The following is an 18,914-nucleotide window of genomic DNA, read 5'->3' as shown; positions in this document are numbered from 1 at the left end:
CATCATCGATGTGCACATATTTTGTTTTCTTTAACACACATCTGAGCCACACGATCGACTGCACTTTCCCCATGCTCACCTCAGTCTTCCACCAATTTGGGTTTTCAGTTTCACTCCAGTAATTGAATACGGATTTGAGGATTTGAGTTACAAATTCTTTATTTTATTGCATCAATAAATCTGTCATCTCAACCGCAAGAAGAAAAAAAAAAGGCAAAAACTGGCCATCCTTGGGACAAGTGCCCAGTGTAAATAAACAACTGGGATTCATCCTCACCATTCACAATCACCTCTTTTTTCTCTGCACAAATCTTCTCTTCCTCTTGTATTGGTCTCAGGCAGAGAGAGGGGGGACTATTGGCTCTTGCATGTCGACTGTTTGCTCTGCCAGGCTGCACTCACTATAATGACAGTAACCCTACCAGGTTTTTTCACTCTGTGTGTACATTGTTGACAGCAGTGAAATGCATGTGCTGGGTTCGGGGGGGGGGGGGGGGGGGGGGGGGGGGATTGTGACACCTGACAGAATCACATCCTGTTCCTCCAGCCTTGCCCTTCTTAACCCTTTCTTGCCCTGCAGCGTCAGTCTTTCCTCTTTACAAAGCCAATTGGGAAAGAACTTGTCTGCAAAGCCATTTTCTGCTCACAGATTCAAGGTAGTCATTGCCTCCAACCTTGTTGAAAGGATGGGCATAGTCTTTCCTTTCCGCTTGAAAATATAATCTTGAGGGATGTATGGACCGTGCATGTGTGTCTTGAAGTTTTTTTTTTTTGTACAAAAAATAAAAAATAAAATTCAAACATTAAAATAACAGAAAACTTTACAATAAAAAAGTATGGAAAAACATAATATACTGTGAGAGAAAATCTGTAAATGCATCATTCATAATGTTTTTGAGGAATATGGACACAAAGAGAGGGGGAGGGAGAGAAGAGGAAGATCAAGTCAGCTCAAGATAATATATAATCTTTCAGCCAATCAGCATACTGTTCTCACATCAAAGACAATTTGAATCTTTCACAAATGCACATGTTTACAGTTGCAACCACGGGTTACTGGCTGGAGAGGACCCCCCACCTCCTGCGATTGGCTGCAAATCAGGCTGTGGTCTTCATGGTCGCACAGTAGCACAACCCTGAACACCCAAGTGCATTCCTGGCCTTGTCCTGACGCAGAGGTGGAGTTGGGGCCGGGCCCATGTTTGCTCTCATTGCAGGGTCAGATCCACACAGCCAGCTCCCACACACAGAGGGAGGGTCCCTTTCTCTACTGAAGAACACAATCCCCTTTGAATTACAGGGAGATTTAGCAGGATTACCCAGAAATCCCAGCCTCTGAGAATCCAAGGCTGAGTGGTTATTATATCCATAAGAGGAGACAGTGGGCCACACCTGTTCTGACACAGTTGCTTAGAAGTGTGGTTTTGTGGGCCAAAAGGGCTAGCTCAATATTCAGCTTTGTTGACCTGATTTACGGCAATTACCTCAGTTGTCAAGCTATTTCAAAAAGGCATTATTATTTCCATATTTTATTAAACAGAATTAATATTATATATTTGCTTATATTTTATTGTTATGAGTTTTATCATTTATAGTGTAATTTTATAAGTTGTACAAGGGAGTGAGAGCAATTTGTTACCAATTGTATGTATATTTTTGTTCATAAGGGTACCTCATTTACACTGGTAAATGAAAACCACACTATTCATCGCATGCAGTAAGACATTCTATATTACTAGTACATAAGCAAGAAACCTTATATTACCATTTTTAGTCATAGGATGATGTAATTAAATGTAATTACTTTAACTGAGTTTTAAAGTTTACATATGATTTACCAACTTCAAAAAAGCACATTATGCAAGTGAGCAAGGATTCAAAGACAAACTAAAGCGAACATATAAATATACCCTGTAAAAAATGTGACCATCTGGGCAGCTGAAGAATGGAGATGCAGAATTACCTGCAGCGAGCAAGAACAGTACCAGCTTCGCTCCTGACTTGGATTACTCAACCAGTTTCAAAAAGACATTTATCAGGTTTATTAAAAATTATATTGCTTTATAAAATCAACACTCTTGCACCTTGAGGACTCATGGCTTTGTTTGATTGATGTTTTCTGGGAGAATTCCTGTTTAAATCTGAGATGTACTCTATGCGCACTTCCTGCAAAATACTTGTTATTCCTCTCCATGTTACTTATTTGTTTCTCTGGAACAGATGCAGTGCCTTTGAGTCCAGTTAACCATACACAGTGTTAAAATAGAGGAAGTCTTCAGTGCTGGCGTGTATCCAGATGCTTGTAATGGGTCATTGCTCAAATATGTCAGGGTAGAAATTGCATCAAAAAACAAAACAAAAACAAATGCCTGTTCTTTGGAAAATGCTAAGATGGATGCTGATAAAACCAAACTGATAAAAGCAGTTGCACACTGATAAAATCAACTGGTTGCAACCAGGCTAATAATCTGGATGTTTAACTATTCCACATACGTGAATTGAGAAATTATATTCTGAATGGGATTTTCTGCCCGTTTTTGTGCTCTCTACTTCCTCCTTGCTGGCCTCCCTGCCTCTGCCATCAGACCCCAGCAGCTCACCAGAATGCCACTGCTCAGCTGATATACAGCCTCCCCAGACTCAGCCATGTCACTCCCCTTCTCATCTCCCTCCCCTGGCTGTCAATATCAGCTCACATGAGATTCAAAACCTTGATGCTAGCCTTTTGAAAAGCTAAAGGGACAGCTCTGTTACATCTTCTAAAGATCATCAGACCCTACACACTGACCAGGGCTACCTTTGGGCATCTGCCCCCCTCCCGTACCTGCATTTCCAGGTCACGTCTGTCTTCTGGCCCCCTGGTGGTGGGATGAGCTCTCTACTGCAGCCACAACTACAGAAACCCTGCCCACATTCTGATGCATACTGAGGGCTCACCTCTTCTGATTGCACCACGGGTCTCTTGACCCTCTTTAGATAACTTTTCCTTTTTTCTTTCTTTATTTGGATTTCCCTTTGCATAATGTTGTAGCTGTGCCTGTCCAGTGGTCCGTTCTTTAGTTATAACACAAATTGTTGTTTGTTAGGTTAAAATTAAACTCATTAATTACCAAGGGGCCTCTGTGCCTTCTTGGTGGTATCACATTTCTGTATTCCTGTGAGAAACACTGATGTTCTCCATTTCTGCTTAGTGATTGCAATTTGATGTAAAGTAACTGCCAGTACCATATAACATATATGGTAGGCTATAGAAAGCCGAAGACCATTAAGGTTGTTAATATAGCCTAGTAAGTGTTATTGTAGCCTACTACTTAAAATCACACGCACATTGAATGACATCAGCATCAACAATATGTATTCCGCAGATATAATTGAGAATATCCGTGGATTCAACTTTTAAACATCGCTTTATCAGGTTTAAACTTTCATCTGCAGAATCCGAGAAGAGCACCGGTGCCGCAGCCTGCTATCTCGTGTTCCTCTAGATCAGTGGTGTCAAACTCGTGCCATGGAGGACCGTGTGTATGCAGGTTTTCATTCCAGCCTCAGATCTTGATTATATAATTAGTTAAATTATTTGCTGAATTAGGGATGCAGGTTTGTGCACAATGGTGACCCGACGTCTATGGTGACCCGCATTGTCTAAATAAAAATTTTCTTATATTCTGTGCTTCAATGCAGTTAAACGCATATGGCTGAATGAGTAATTGGACTCAATTAAGGCAGCATTAATTGGTTGGAATGAAAACCTGCATACACACGGCCCTCCATGGCGACGAGTTTGACACCACTGGTCTAGATTAATTCTTCTGAAAAACAGTTTTTCTTCACAGAATAAAAAAAACATGCGGGATAAATGAACACGCCCCTCTCAGGAGCAGAGTGCACCTGTTAGAAATTACCCGGCTTTTCAGTGACCGCACCTAAATCTTGCAAAACATCCCGCTCCGAATCTGCGAGCACATGTCTGATAATACGGCTTCGCATAACGAAGCAGAAGGAGGGTGTAAAGTGTTTAACAGATCAACCATTTAGCGGTTGGGTGGATTTACTACCATAAATACTGTTTTAAAAATACAAATCCCCATAGATTTACAGAACAAAGGATTCTACAAGCGAAAACACGAGCTCTTTTCCTGACCAGACACCCGATCTCCAGATTGCTGAAACATTCTGCAACGTGTTGCCCTTTATTTAAAAGGTATCGCGATGTATGTATGGGGACTATTTGATTATTCTCACATGCCAAATGCCTCAAAAGCGAGTCCTGTGGTAGCATATCTCTGATTTAGCCTATGCTTAAAGCACACATTAGTTAGCGACAGTCCAAATGATACGCAGGGCTTTGGCAAGAGGACATTTTTATATGCGTTTGATTTTTGTCGTACCGTACTCGCATCGTCAAACCAATATGTCGTAAATTCAGCGGAGGCTGCGTTTGTCGGGGGCAGAAAAAGGTAAGGTATGGGGGAGTGGGTATACGCACAGACACAGGTAAGAGAACCGGAAAATAACCCATGGTTGCTAGGGAACGAGTAAACAAACAGCAGGGCGAGAGAGAGGTGTGTTTGTCTCCGTGGCTAAGTATCATCTGTAGTGAAATTAAAGCATCTAATCGTTTTGCCTTGACTTCATCTTACCATGCTTCTTGAGACTGTGTGGAAGCACCGGTGAATGGTTGCTAAGAGTCTAGGTTCACATGAATTCCCGCTGAGATTTGATGTGATTGTTTATCACGGCTGCCTTATGAAACCGAACAAGACAACAGAACCCTGTTTGAATACATAAACACTCTCATACGGCATGATTCTGTAATATGCTGAGAAAGACGTTTCGGAGCGTTTCATTCTACGGGTTCCTTTGTCCCCTTAATGGAGCTGAAATCCATCAGGCTTGGCGTATGTTTTCAAACCCCATTAAATGTATACTGAAATGGGTCTCAAAATAAGTACCCCTACGTAGTTCCTGCACGTGGCACTATTTTTAAAGGGCTTTGCTTGATATTTTAAAATTAATTTTAAAAAATGTTATGAAGTTGCTAGAGTAGAGGTAGGCCTGGTAATTCTCATAGAACTCTTGCATTTTCTGGATTTTCTGCATCGTACTGGATTGTGAATGCGTGTCTCATCCAGTTACTGTTGCATGTGAGAACTGCAAAGGCATAATGATTAGACTTTAACACTTATAGGCTATGTGTTGCTCCGCCTGGGTCATTTGTTTGAAAGAGAGAAAATGATTCAGCCACCAAGCACTTCAGTCATGAAAAGAAATGATGGGTCTTGTAATCCTCAATTCATCCTCTTGTAATAACTTGTCTCACATATTGTGAGGCCAAAGCAGGCTTCTCTTCCGTGAATTTAAGTTTTAACTACAGTGTGTAATTCCACGAAGGATAAAGCCTCTTTTTGGAAATGGCATAGCAAATTCCACAAGATATTTCAGTGATGCTTGCAAATTTAAGTTAGAACAGTGTCTTTCTTTTCTTTTTGACGAGGCCAGTTCAAGGCATAGGTGACGTAAGTGATCGCCTACAACGCCATCCATCAAATGGGTCCACAGTCGCTGTTTCCAGCTCACCCGTAAACCCCCCCAACCCCCAGTCCACAATCTTCATTTGGGCAGCAGAAAGGCAAGTGCCATGCCAGGGCTTTGAGTGGGACTGACCTCCACTCTTTTTGTCACAATGAAAATGAATCACTCTAGGGTACACAATGAGTGTGCACCTGTTTCGGATGCATTCATTGAAAACAGCAGTCATCAAAAAAATGGGAAAGCTTTTTAATTTTCAGGCCAAATTTAAGCTTGAGTATTTTATCGGTATCCCTTTAATGTAGTTTTCTGAGTGTCATAGGTGTGTGTATGTGTGTGTCTGTGTGGGGTGATGTATGTTTAGGAGTTTGTTTATGTTTGTGTGTGTGTATGTGTGTTTGTGTGTGCGTGCGTTTGGGGTACATTAGTGAGTTTGGTGAAGTTTGTCTGTGTGTGTGTGTGTGTGTGTGTGTGTGTGAGGATGTGTGTGTGCATGCATGCATGTGCAATAAAATACTTCCTCCTTTTAATGGGTGAACTGACACAAAGGAGCGAGACGTTGATGTGCGGATGTGTGCCTGCACTGGGCCTTCGGTATCATACCTGCAGTGAGCCGATACTCAGTCTGCAGTTTCGGTGCTGCTCTGATCTGCCAGGTAGACTGGGGACATTCCTGAGATTCACTGGAAGACAACAGCATGAACACAAATGGTCACACACACACACACACACACACACGCGCAGGCAAGCACTCGCAGACATACACATGCTCACGTGAACGCACACTCAGGACCTGCTGTGTAGATGTCACGTTATATGATGACAAGTTCAACCAGCAATGCCTTAGAACAAACCCAAGGCAGTGCTGTTAAATGGCCCGGTATTGTGTTCAGCAGTCGTCCTATACACACACACGCACACACAGTCACACACTCTTGTGTTTTTCATATGCCCAAAGATTCAACTTGCATCACAGATGCAAAGTGACAGCCAGGTAAAGCAAGCTGAACTCTGGAGAGATTAGTCTTTATCTAAAATCAATGATGTATGGCAAAACAAAAAAAGAAAAGGCTGTGGCAAAAATGATTTTGAAAACTGCTTTGACAGTCCCTTGCTCAGATGATATTGTTTTGCTTTGAATAAGTGACTGATGTCAGAGTCACGGTGTAGTTAGGAAGTTTGTTGCTCTGTTGAAAGACCTGTCGTGACTTTTCAGTGACCTGTTCGTTCACATCGTCAAGCAAAACCCTGCTGCTGAAGTGTTGTCATGCAAGTATATACCGACATGGGCCCTCTTTCATGAAGCAGGATTACTGTGTTAGCTGGATAACTGCACTGAGTAAACCTGGAACGCTCCTAAATCTGGAACATGGTCTTAAGTTAAAAGATATGTTCCGGGTTTTACTCAGTGTGGTTATCCAGCTAATTTAATAATCCTGCTTTGTGAAATACCCCCCAGCTACATGTTCATGGTAAAAAAAAAAGAAGGATAAAATTACACAGAGCTGTTCTGTGTCTCAGTTGCCGTTGGCCTACAGGTATCTGCTAAGGAAGAGACATATCTATTAATAGCATGGTGCACAAATGGACTGATTACTAACTATAACCAGTAACTATAGATTAATACCCTGTTATCTGTGAAACGCTTGTTTGTTCAACAGAATGTTGGCTTAAAATAAGGACAAGAAGTTTTTTTTTCTTCTTAGAAAACAACAGCCATTAATTGTAAAGGAGTCAGAAGTTTGGAAGATGAGAGAGTGTGGACCGGGAGCAATGGTTCACCAATTGTCTAATGCCCCACCTCCCTTTCTCCTCCCTCCTTCCTCTGTTCCCAGTTCTGGTTCAGAGTCTATGCTACAGCTGTTGGTGATGTCACTCTGCACCCTCCTGGCTGTGGCCCCCAGAGTAACTTCATCACGCGCTCAAGTGGCGCTTTGCTGCAGCGGAGCTGGGGTGACTGCGGGGGGCCTTAATAAACCCGTCTCATGGTGTGATGTCCCCGGAGAATGGGCTGAGAGCAGCGCGGAGAGTTCCAGCTCTTCAGACAACCTTTTCGTCCAGGTGCATCCTTATGAAAACTAGCTGACACTTAACACCAAGCTCTCTGCTCTCTTTTCTTTGCACTTGTGATTTACAGGAACTCTTGATCTTTTTTTTTTTTGGCCTTGGTCAAATACATATCCAGAGAATTTAAACTCTCTAACAGCACTTAAGTGCTTAATTTGCTACTTATTGGTGAAATAGTGTGTTCACCTTTTTTCCATGGCCTAAATTTCCTGCAGACTGAAAACAAACCACAGAAATGAGCAGATTGGAGTTATACCTGCAGGCACTGCACCCCTACAGAACTGGAATTAAACCTGCAGACAGTGCCCCCTCCAGGACTGGAGTTAAACCTGCAGACACTGCACCCTCAAGGACTGGAGATAAACTTTCAGACACAGTGCCCCCCTCCAGGACTGGAGTCAAACCTGCAGACATGCATCCCAGCAGGACTGGAGTTAAACCTGGAGGCACTGCAACCCTCTGGGAATGGAGTTAAAATTGCAGACATGGTGGCCCTCCAGGACTGGTGTTTGAGACCCCTGTTTGAACTCCTCAGATGTCAGGTACAAATTTAAAACACACTTTTCGATACCTGAGAGTTCAACAAAACATTATCAGTATCATTGTGAACCAGATGGTTTTGAATATTGGTTAGAATGGCTGTCTCTGAAGTGTCAGGCAATCTGCAGAGATTTTGCTGGCAGTTAAGGGTTAAAGTATTTCAAATAATTATATTGATTCAGGTTTGTTGACAAGCTGCAACACCATACTGACAATAACATGTTTGATATTTATAGCAAATGCTGTATAGAAACAAGCCTGGACTCACATGCAGGATGGTTCTAAGATTAGTGTATTTACATTGTCATATAAACATAACAGGATGCTAGATAATTATATGTTTATATGCTAATATTATTAGGAGGAGAACATTAGAATGCAAATACCTTTGAAAAGCATAACAGACTACACCTTGGGGATGATTTGGAGAAAAGAACATAGCAATTATTTTGATTGTTGAAAAGAAAATTCCATTTTAACTGTAATTGCTGATGATTTGCCGTTGGGGTAATTGGACTATTGTTGTTAGTCAGAAGGCAATAAATCAAAATTGGAATAGTTTCAAAGTACATTGTGAATGAACAAACAAAGAAACAAACAGCAGACTATTAACCCCGTAAAAAACCATTAACCTCCTCACAAATTCATTGAGTACATAGTGATATTGAAAATGATATTCCTTTTCTATGATTCAGACATTGAGGTTTATCAAGAACATTCAGATCTTTTGTTATACCGTGGAAGCATAAGTGGTAGCACGCGATTACAAATATGCTTTTATTACCTCAGGCTAATTGCCCAATGGCTCTTAGATTAGCAGGCATTCTTTGGTAACTGCCATGATGAAAGGTACTTGATGTGAAGCACAAGCTGATTATTTATTTGTTGTTTGCTTCCTAAAACTTTCTGCTGGCTGTGTAGTCGTTTCTCATGCAGTAGGCTCAGGTCTTCAGACTAACTGCTTTACTGATGTGTTTAATACTGTTAAACAACTCATTTGCCTGGAGAATGGACTCTCATCGAGATTAAGTCCAACCACATCGTGGCTTATCCTTAAAGTTGAACAATCACTCAGCTTTTAGCCTGTCAGATTCCTCTGGTTTGACTCATTGATTTCATAGCTTAGGTAGCAACTATACTTGGAAGTGTTGTTGAGGGTTCTTGCTTGGGGATGAAAAGAAATACTCGTAATAATCTTTTTTTTTTTTCAACTGCGGTGCCAGTTTTTCCTCTTCTATTAAAATTTTCCTGGAACTTCCTTCAGTCATTTTGCGCTACTGAGCACAGAAATAAAGAGAACAAAGGCCAGCATTCAGAAAAATAAAATAAAATAAATATCTTCTGAAAATGTCTGACAATTAATTCTTTTTCACAAATGCAATTTTATGTTATAAAGTCACCAACGTCTACTTGCCAAACCGTTTGTGGTGGGGAAAAAGGAAAATGACAAATCTTACATTTATTTGTCAAGTCAAAGTTAAGGACAAACTGGACTGAATACAAGCGTAGTCTGATGAATTATCTTTCTTGGATGATTTAAATTGGGCGGCTGCTGCTGCTGCTGCTTTTGCCGAAATACGTCTGCTGGTGTGCTGCCAGCCAAGTGCCCCGAGAGCTTGGCAGTGCCCTCCAGAGATTAACAGCCCCTCCCACACACACACACATACACACACACGCGTGCGCGCATACACACACCACACACACACACACACACATACACACACTCACACACACACTCACGCAAACACACACCACACACACACACACACACATACACACACTCACACACACACACGCATGTGCGCATACACACACACTCGCACACACTCACACACAACACCTACACACACACACCACACACACACACACAATACACACACTCACACACACACACACACACACACACACACACACGCAAATACACGTGCGCACACACACACACACACATATCCATCATCCTGTTGAGTGAAACCAGCCTCAGCTTGAACGCTTTTGGCAGGCAACACTTCAGATTGAAGTAATTTAGGCAAAGATCCTAGATTTCTATATTCACCTTTTTACTTTATTTTAGTGGCAGGGTGTATATCTGTATTGGTACTGAATCATTCGTCTTAACCTTCTGTTTTTTTCGACATTTAGCCCTGTGCAGGTATTCATACAGTGAGTTATTGATTTGTCAAGTTTATTCATTGAATAATTTATTCATTATTTATTAATTACAGTTATCTATGATTCATTATTCCGTTAAATTATTAATAATATAGTATAAATAATGGCACCATGCATAAGCTAAAATGAGTGTTTTGTATGTTGCAGCAAGTGTGAAATCCAACTTTTGTTATGGCTTGGAACTTGACTTTTGGCTCTGATTAATTGAAGCAGTGTTTCCACTAGCAAGTTACACTTTGCATGTTGTGATGGCGTGTTTAATAATTTAATGACTAGCTGAAAAGGCCTCAGACTTTATTGTGTGCTGTCAAGAGCTCATTTTAAATGGACATTCTGTGATGAACTAATCACTGACAGTGTTAAACTATGACAAATGTCCGTTTGCAGCCAGTTTAGTGTACGGGTGACATGTTATTAGGGTGCTACTAACACGCCAGCAGGTGTGTATGCTTAAATGTATGCTTCCATGATAGTTTAGCAATAATTCAGATATTAAGACATTGTTTTTTTTTCATACTGTAGTTCTGTGTAATCCATTTTTTTTTAAAATCCTGATTTCTGAAGAATTTTAAAGAAGCACATGCATCATTCTTGGGCTCCACCCAAGAAAAGATTAATTCACCCATCGGCTTATGTGATTAAATAAATTATGTGTGCAGAAATTAAATTATAATGTTCAATAAATATTAAAAATGTAAAGATGTTTTACACTTAAAACCTTAATGTGGAAATGATAATAATAGTGTTGTAAATTGGATCATTTAATTAAAATATACTGTGTGACTAACCAGCCTTTTCTAGTTAGAGACTTGCGACAATATGTGCTTGTTTTCTTTCCTTAAGATGTATTACATAAAGTTCCATAATGCTATTTGCAATGCCTAATAACAACCGCTGCCTACTACTAAACAATTAAGGACGTAGCTATACTTTTATACACCCTGTTTTACTTCGTCATTAAATAGGTTTTAGCCTTTCAGAACAAACTAGTATTGTCGTTTAAGTTTGCTCGCTGTTGCATAGCAGCGGTAGTGTCCAGTCCCGGAGGGCTGTAGTGTGCTCGTTTATTGTGTGTTTCGGGAGTACATCAGCCCTTGATTGGCTGGAGTCCACACATGTCCCCAAGGCCAATTGTCTGCTGATTGAAAAGAAACCACGCATGCCTCCAGACACACTGCCTGCCCTCCAGGACTTGGCTTTGACACCCTTGATATAGTATCAGTCCTGTGCATGCATTAAAGATAATGAAACTGAATGCAAAACAGAACATTGTCTTATTAATGAGAGAACTTGGAAAATGCGAAATGAATCATTATTTTAAGAAGCTATTGCTCAATCGCTTGTCACCCAAGGCAGAGCCATTGTAGGAATGTAGTGTCAATGTACTAAAAAAAGAAACCTGTAGATCTGCGAGAAATGTACCATAAATAACACTCCACTGCTATGATACGATATGATATGATGTTGATTTATATAAATTACTGTGCACAAGATGTCAGTGTGCAGTGCGATCGAATGAATCATTTTCATTTAAAAAAATTTTTTTCATGAGGACATAAATCATGTAATGGGAAGGTAGGCAGTATGTGAAGCCGGCCTCGATTGCGGAATTAAGCACACCGTCGAAGGCTCCTCCCGAGTTAAGCAAGCCGAGTCGCACACCCGAGGGCAACGCGGGTCTATAAATTTAAAACAATTACAGCCTTTGATGGAGCCCTGTTTGTGTACCTGCGTGTAGCTTGATGTGTCTGCTCATCCTGTCAGTACAGCAAGCCGTGGATGTCAGTGTGCGTAAATCACTCCCTTTGCCACAGCTACGGCGCTACTACAGCTAGGCCTCATCCGGACTTAAGGTGCTATTCTATCCTTCTGCGTTGTAGTTTGCCTTTGAGCTCGACTTTAAAGCATGCAAACAAAATGTCAATGGCTACTTTATTCATTAGGTGGACACAGGATTGTTATTCTGTGGTTGTAGATATTAACTGAGAAAATGTTATTGTTGCATGTAAATGGAACTTGTGAAATCTAATACTGGATTGAAAAATAATTTATTTTAAACCAAGGAAGAATGTCGTCATTAAGTATTGAAAGTGGGGAAACTGCATGGTCACATCCCTCTCTCTCATTAATTCAAACTTCTTCTTTAGGCTGCTATCTAACACAATTATTCTATAGTTTTACAAAGGTTATACCAATTACCTTAATGACTTCACACTCGATCCTCCAGAATTAATTCAGAGTTTGACTGATACAAAATGGTCATAATGAAAAATATCTTGCCATGAACTCAACATTGCAACACAGAGCATGATACTGGACCTTGGGGTGTGCCACTGTCTCTTTTATTTGTAAAATGTTTATTTTATGGCATTGGTAGGGAGAATGCACATTAATCATTACTTCCATGCGTGTGTCTGTGTATGAGGGCCAGATTTAGATAAAAACCTGCAGTCAGTAGTTCCTGGTCAGGTTTCAAACAGGTACGATTAAGTTACCTGGAACATCGGCACAATATCACAACAGCAGCACGAGCAGCCAAGCGCATGGCAGTTTGAAACCAATAAAATGGCTCTGCATTAAAACGATTACAGTTCAGCCGCACCGCATAATGAAAGTGAGTAAACTAGCAATTAGCTTCACACACTACTGAGGAGGCACTTAATGGCAGTTTCCCAATCATCTCATGACCTTGCATTCTGTAAGTGTCAACAGTGATGGGATCAGTCTTCCAGTGGTTTCCCACAATCGAGATCGAATGGGAGTGACGGAGTTTATAGTGCACACTGATGAGGTTTGGCTTGATCTAGGCTGATGGTGCATTGCTGCACTGAGGGAAACGGCCTTAACTTTATACAGCTCCTGGGAGCCCAAAAAAAAGAAAAAAAAAAAGAAAAATGCTTTCTCTGTGCAAAACTGAGCTCCCTCACAGAACACATTACTGGATGCAATGCCATGCTGCGCACTGCTGGAATTCATTCATGCGAAGGACAAACCACAGTGAAGGAATGTTTAATTAGTCTAATACCCTGGCTGGTTACTGTAATTTGTAGAACAGGCAGACGTAATTGCAGAATCTGCCCATGTCTTGTCTTAAACCTTTCATTATATAGCTCAATTACTGTTTAAATGTATTTTTAATTTACTTTGTGTGTATCATGTTGTATTTAAAAGAACCTAGTTTTTTTTTTTTTTTTTTACTAACTTGTTTCATCTGCACTGTCGCCCTGACTGAAAGAAAGTTTTGATATTGTACATGACCCCGATTGACACCGTTGACCCAGTCATTGGCTGCTTAGTTCGGGTTTTGGCCCTAGCATGATACACTGGGGAACATTAGGGATTAGAACCTAGAACCTAGAACCTAAAACCACCGGAAGCCCTAGCGTTACCCCACAAGACTGCACTGCTTAGAAATTATGGATGCATATGCACGCTGAACTGTTCAAAACAAAATGCAGTGCCCACATTTTAGATTTCATTTCCGTGTTGTGTGCGCAATAAAAATGTAAAAAATATCAACTATGTGAAAATCCAGTTTTCATATTCAGTTCCTTGTTTGAGAGTATCGTTTGTACCAAAATGTGACTTTATATTTAGGTGGTGTGACCCCGTCATTATACTGCAAACCTTCGTGAAAAAATTGTATGTTGAAGGATACCTTACGTATACTATTTTATACTTAAAATATTTGAAGTGTATTTAAAGTTTATATAAGTAATCTTAGTATTCTATTTTATCACATGGGCCATGCACAATATGTACAGAATATAATGTCATGGTAGGTCTTGGAAAAGCTTGTCATATCCGCTGTTTAATTCACTCAGTGTTATTCATTCAGATATCACTGCTGCTGTCCCAGTTATGAACATAATCAAAGCTGGAACAGTACTCTCCCATCTGGCGTCATTATCCATTTCAAATGTGCAATCTGTTTGCTGTTGATTTGTATAAAGAACAACTATACAAGGCTGAATTTGCATGATAGACTCATTTAATTGCTTGACGCAGGGAAAGCACATTTTATGGCACAGAGTGTTCTTAAAGAACACTCTGTGACTTCTGTCACCGAATATTTATTCCCTGTTTGTTACATGTTCTTTAAGTTGGAGAAGCATTACTCTTAATAAATCTTCACATGAAAAATATAATTTGCGCACATCCATAAATTGTCCTCATTAAACTGCCTAACATTAGGATCATAAATATCAGATTGTCACAGAGGTGTTGCCCAAGTAAAACTAATCTTGGCAGGAATAAATCATTCTGTTCTGTTCCACGATATCATCACGGAAACAATTTTTATTATGCAAATCTTTTTTTAACCTGTAATCAGACCAAGGATGATCTGAGCTTGGCAGTGGTCGCAGTTTTACTCCTTGCTTTATCCAGCCAACTCTAAACACATGTTTTTGAGCCCCAAGCAGTCCAGACTAGTACTACAGGCCAGTGCCATACGAACAGCTGTACACCTTTAAGAGCCTATCCCACGCCACTCATACCATCTCCCATTCATCACGCTCGATGGGTTAATGAAACCAATGAGACAGACAGACTGTCAATTAATGGAATTTGTTTTTTTTTTCGACATCCTGAATGAAATGTGTGAGATGGTGGCAGAGTTCCAGAGGTTTGACTGAACATGTAGTGGGCCATTCAGCTGTGGGTGAGTCGCGGTTACCTGTGCAGTCTCTGCCCTTTTCCCTACAGCCGGCGCGCTATCAGCACTGAATGAGCCCTCTTTTGTCCTGTCGGCGCCGTCGTACTTATGCCTAATTTATGTGCGCCAGTGCAGGGGCGTTTCTGTTGCTTGACTGTCAGTGCCTGTCATGTGCTCCTGTTTTTCTCCCTTGTTACCCTGATTGGTAGAGACCTCCAGGGGACAGATTGTTGACGCTTTGTGTGAATGAGGCAATTCATTGATAGGGGTGTTTCGAGTGCTGGTCCTTGGTGCAATAATCCGTTCCATGGCTTGGAATCAAATTTTGAGGCGCCAGTGAACACTGTGGCTTGGAGTCATCGCCTGGGGAGGGAGGAGTTGTTCCCAAGACTTTCCTCAATAGCGCCTCCTCCAGGCAACGGAGTGCCAGCGACTGGTTGCTCCTGCTACCTACGATGCGCAGCTCAGCTGGGGGACTGCGGTGTGAGAATTTCTGGTGGCTGGCTGAGCTCACTTCTGATGGGAGCTAGTCTGCCCTCTTTGAATTTACAGCAATGGGACCAGTTTTAGAATAGAACTGGGCGTTCCAGATTAAGACGGAAGCAGAGATTGCACTGTGTAATTTCAGTAGCGTCTGCAGACACAGAGGTCCTGCATTAGCTCAATTCTGTTCGTCCGGTCTCTGGGACTGCACTTTGAGTTTCACACCAGCATCCTGCGCTAATATCCCATACTCCAGTCTTAAGACCTGCTACTTTATAGGCCAGTTCACCGCGGATCCCCTGCTGCAGTGTGTGGGTTTCCTACTGTATAGTACACTCATGGTTTCATTATTGCTTATTGTCACCCTGCCATTCTAATTTTAAATGATTTTCTCAGATAATATGTAGTTATCTTTGGAACCAGTTTTAACCCAATTTGTCTCCTTTTTGTCATAGGCCTTTGCTGTCATCTTGCATTTATTCATAAGAAGAGAGACCAACCTGCCCAGCCCAGTCTCCAGCTGTTTTCACTCTGCACTGCACCAGCTGAGCTGCGCAGTAACTGCATCAGAGAAGTGCACTTCCTGCAGTTTGTGCAGTCAGACCCCAAACAGACCCCAACGATTGGCCAGACCTGTTGTCAGTGGCCAATGAAGCGAGAGGGACAAACCCATCATGTCCCTGATTTAAATTCTGTTTCCCAGGTAAACCATGGATCTTATTTTTCTATAATCTGAGACATATTGCTATGTAAAACCTGTATTTTCACAATGTATCAGCTTCCTTATTAGAGGTAGTAAATTAATGAATTGGTAATAATTGGTAATGTGCATGGTTTGGATGTAATGTTCGCATTTAGCTACAGTAAGGTTCTATACACATTTGATATGGTATAGACTTACTGTATATGCATCTTTTTGTAGTATATACAGGTCATTTCATTTTTAATCCTTAACTTAAAATATGAAGGAAATTTAAGCTGTTTTTTTGTTAATTTTGGCAGTTACTGGACTTGCCAACCAAAGGGAAAAAAACACTTGCATTTTTACCGAGTCAGTGGTCAGGGTAAATGTTGATTGAAAGCAGGTTTAAATGTTATTTATTTTTTCAGCTTTAGTGTTTCTGCTCTTCATTACTGGGTGCTGCTTAGCTCACTAACCTGCTTGCTGCTGCCCTGTGGCCTTATTTTCCAAAACAGCTTCCACAACCCCAGTGCATAGTGGTAATATAACTAGACCACATAAAATTGTCAGTAATTCTGACCTTAATTTGAAGAAACAACTGAAAGGTGATAAAACTGCACTTCCCATGAGCCACAGTGTACGTGCGTGTCATAAAGTAGTCCTTGTCTCCCAACCACTATCTCTCCCCCCCTTGACATTTATTGTGTTTTCTTCACTGATGATTTGCACAAATGAAAATTGCTGCCGTGTGATACTCAAACATCGTCCCTAACAGTAACAAATTAAGTCATCAGCAACTTATGGCCTGGTGGTTTTATCCTTTGTTGTAATTGTGTTGTGAGTTTACTATGAGGAAATGCATCAAGGAATACTTTCCCCAAATTTATTGGATTCTTCTGTGTATAAATCTCCAAGTCATTTGATTGCCAATATGAAAGTAATACTCCACAACTGAGCCTGAGTGCGATCGGGACTGTTGAGGAAAGACCGTCGAAAGCTACACTCAGAATGCCCCACATGTCCAGCCGAGGAACTTTACTCTTTATCTTGTTTAACCGACTGTGGACAGATCGACGCTCAAGTAACGCTCTGTGTAAACACAGCAGAGGCGAAAGGTTTGACCTCACTGTGGCAGGCTGTGTTTCCAGGCATTAATCCGTGGCAAGGCCAGCTCCAGATCTGAGGTTTTTATCAGCTGTGACAACACTGGCGCGCGGAGCCAAGGTGGCGCTGTGAGAAGCTAGCGTCCTGCCGTTTGGGTGCAGTGATCCTACTGTGAGGTCCCCTGCGCGCTTGTGGGCTTTTTTGTTCAGAAGTGGTTTTTGCGAATCCCTTAATGCTCTCGGATTAAAACGCCGCGCTCGGGTGGTGCGGGAGGTGAGGGGCTGCTCCGAGTGGGAGATTCATTCGTGGTTGTGGAGGAGGGAATTGCAGCATAAAATGTATTTTTTTTAAAGAAAACATTTTTTTTTTAAAGAAAACTATTTTTCAGGGCAGGAATCTCTGCTGTGGCCCGTTGAGGATGAAGGAATGCACTGGTTACATTGTAAGGAATGTTACTTGTTTTAACAGAAGTATTGCTGTATTTTGAATAATACTTCGCTGTTGGTGCTGTATACAGCATGTTGCTTTAGATGTAAAATAGGTTTTGGGTAAATTCCTTTTTGGCTGATGAAACATTGCAGAAATCATCCTTTACTATAATCTAAAATACAGAAATGTTCCTTCAGTGCAAACATGGAGGTGGACTGTGCTGTACTGTGTTTCATTATACATCATGGTGAAAGCTATTGAGATATATACTGCAGTAACTGCCATTAAATTACTCATTGTTGCCAGAAAGTTGCTGTAATTTTGACAACATTTTCCTAACAGTGTACACCATTTAATTATTTCGGAGCTTGTTTGAGCCAAGCAACCATTTTTTCTGGAAATTACCATGACGTGCCATAGGCGTTGATCGAATGATTTCTGTTTTAATACGGCAAGATATACTGCAGAAAGCAGTTATTTACAAGTAATGATTTCGAAACAACGGAGTGGGGAAATATAGAAAGGAAATGGGTTGATTCTGAGAAACTACAGGTGTCACGTGGCAAATTCTTGTGAAAAATAAATACATGTTGGATTCCATGCTACGCTTTTGCAAATCTTTGCACAGAGTGGTATGTGGATTGAGATTGATGGAGGGCCGAGCTTGCAGATCAGCTCAGGTTTCAGTGGCTGGGTGTGCGCAGCGTTTCCAGTGTACAGCCTACATCGCGTCTCTCTCGCCTCCTATCTCCAGAGGTGTAGAATTCACTCGCCACTAAGACAGCAGTCACATTCATCTCCGTTGCCGAGCAGCGCGAGTTACGTCTGACAAGAGATCGCACGAATCACGTGCTCACACCCCTACCACACACAACTAGCCTTTGGGGAGTCGGATTATCAAAGTGCATGGGGGAGTGCATCCGTTTGCTCACCCGATAAGCATCTGTGTGTAACTTCAGTTTTGAGCTGTGTGTACTGCTGAAGAGATGTCATTAAATTACTTTGAGAATTACTCCACACTTTTCTGGCCCCGCCTTCAGAAAGACAACTCTCCGCTCCTTTCTGCAGAAGTCCCGGCCAGATTTCCGTTTATTGAGTGATTGTAAGAGATCACAGATTACAAAACCACGGGCTTACCTTTGCTTGGCTCATGTTGGGTGGTACTGCACAGAACCTCCGATTAATGTAGCTGTAAATAGCCAACGTTATCATTTACTGACTAGGAACTGTGGCCCATTGCAGGAGCAAGGCTGG

The 18,914-nt window shown here is 41.3% G+C and overlaps 1 long non-coding RNA gene across 1 annotated transcript; it reads left to right on the top strand.

Annotated features, from left to right (window-relative positions):
* The first annotated feature begins 3,898 nt into the window (after positions 1 to 3,898).
* On the top strand, positions 3,899 to 18,511 carry LOC135236481 (uncharacterized). Its single transcript, XR_010324593.1, has 3 exons — positions 3,899 to 4,201; positions 7,365 to 8,138; positions 15,901 to 18,511. It is a non-coding gene; the product is annotated as an uncharacterized LOC135236481 (long non-coding RNA).
* Positions 18,512 to 18,914: the final 403 nt, after the last annotated feature.

The sequence above is a fragment of the Anguilla rostrata genome, chromosome 12 (genome assembly GCF_018555375.3).
Source record: "Anguilla rostrata isolate EN2019 chromosome 12, ASM1855537v3, whole genome shotgun sequence".
Lineage (NCBI taxonomy): Eukaryota > Metazoa > Chordata > Actinopteri > Anguilliformes > Anguillidae > Anguilla > Anguilla rostrata.
This window is presented reverse-complemented; position numbering and strand designations above follow the sequence as displayed.